The sequence below is a fragment of the Gorilla gorilla genome, chromosome 21 (assembly GCF_029281585.2).
Source record: "Gorilla gorilla gorilla isolate KB3781 chromosome 21, NHGRI_mGorGor1-v2.1_pri, whole genome shotgun sequence".
In the NCBI taxonomy this organism is placed as follows: Eukaryota; Metazoa; Chordata; class Mammalia; order Primates; family Hominidae; genus Gorilla; species Gorilla gorilla.
The window spans coordinates 10,384,669-10,386,440 of NC_073245.2; positions in this window are offsets into that span (position 1 = coordinate 10,384,669).

Genomic DNA, 1,772 nt, shown 5'->3' on the forward strand with positions numbered 1-1,772 from the left:
CCCGCTGGCCCCGCCCCGCGCCGGCACGTGACCCCGCGCTACGCCTGGCGGGCGGCCCGGGAGGCTGCGGAAAGAGCGCGGTGAGCGCTCTGAGGAGTTAGCTTCGTCTGCGCTGCAGACTCTACGGTGTGGAGTGTGGCGCTCTTGAGCGAGTGTGCTCAAGACCAGCTGTCATTTCCTTTGCTTCTTTCATCTGTAAAATAGTATTGATGAGAATAAAAATATTGAACTCACAAGGTTATTGAGAGTGTTTAGAACATTACCAAGCGTATAGTAAATACTCCACAGTTATGACCAATTTTTGCTTGCCAAGGATTACTTTTTTACCTCCTGTCTCAGCTCCCCACACGAACTCCTGTCATCAGTTCTTGGGTACTTGGGGATCTAGCAGGTTCATGTCATACGGGTCCGCAGGTTATGCACTGCACAAGGCCTGGGGGCGCCATTTACGTAGACATTCATGTGAACAGTGCCCCCCTTAAGTTGTGCGAAATAGTGGCCACTCATCTAAAGCAGCGCTCTGGCTTATCGGGTCTGATTTCCTTCTCGTCTTCAGTGGTATTCCTTTCTTTCCAATTAGACATCCATTCCCTTAGTTATATCCCTGGTATTGTGATTGGGGCCTCCCGAATTCCTAGTGCTAGGTCTTCATGCTGAAGTTCCCATAATTCCAGTTGCTTGATGACTCTCTTCCACCTCCCGCCCCCAACCACACCAGTTCTTTATTATCCTGAGACCTCCAGCCCATGAAACTCCTGACCTCGTGATCCGCCCGCCTCAGCCTCTCAACGTGCTGGGATTACAGGCGTGAGCCACCGCGCACAGCCAAGTTTTACAGTTCTATTCATAAATCTAGTAAATTATATCAGTTATTTGGTCCCATTAATCAACTAAGCTAATTAAAATCCTTTGAACATTTGAAACTGCATTTATAAATTTAATTCGTTTTTCTAAGTATCACAGGTTTCTAACAAAGCCTTTTAAGTCCTTGTGTAATTCTTGTAAATGTAATAAATTTATAAGAATACTGAGTCATGAGTGCATTTAAATGTGTCAATACAAATGAGATTTCATCTTAAAATCAAAAGTCTAAATCTATTATTCAAATACATATTTGTAATTAGTACAAGAATAATCTGTTAGAATTCTCAAAATTATCTTTTGTTTTTTTTTGAGACAGAGTCTCACTCTATCACCCAGACTGGAGCGCAATAGCGATCATAGCTCACTGCAGCCTCAAGCTCCTGGGCTCAAGCTAGCCTCCTGTTGCAGCCTCCCAAGTAGCTGAGACTGTAGGCACACACTACCATGCCCGGCTAGTTTTTTTAGTTTTTATAGAGGGGGTGGGGAATCTCCTTATGTTGCCCAGGCCGATCTCAAACTGCCTTCGCCTCCCAAAGCTCTGGGATTACAGGCGTGAATCACAGTGCCAAGCTCTTGAAATTATCTTGAACATTATAGGAATTTAAAGTGTCACATTTACACAGATGCCTTAATGCAAAATTATTAATACTAGAAGTTTGAAAACATTTCTAGTCTTTGTTCTAAATCATCTGTGAGGCTCATGCCTGTAATCCCAGCACTTTGGGAGGTGAAGGCCTGCAGATCACTTGAGGTCAGGAGTTCAAGACCAGCCTCGCCAACATGGTGAAACCCCATCTCTACTAAAAATACAAAAATTAGCTGGGCATGGTGGTGCTTGCCTGTAATCCCAGCTACTTGGGAGGCTGAGGCAGGAGAATTGCTTGAACCTGGGAGGCAGAGGTTGCAGT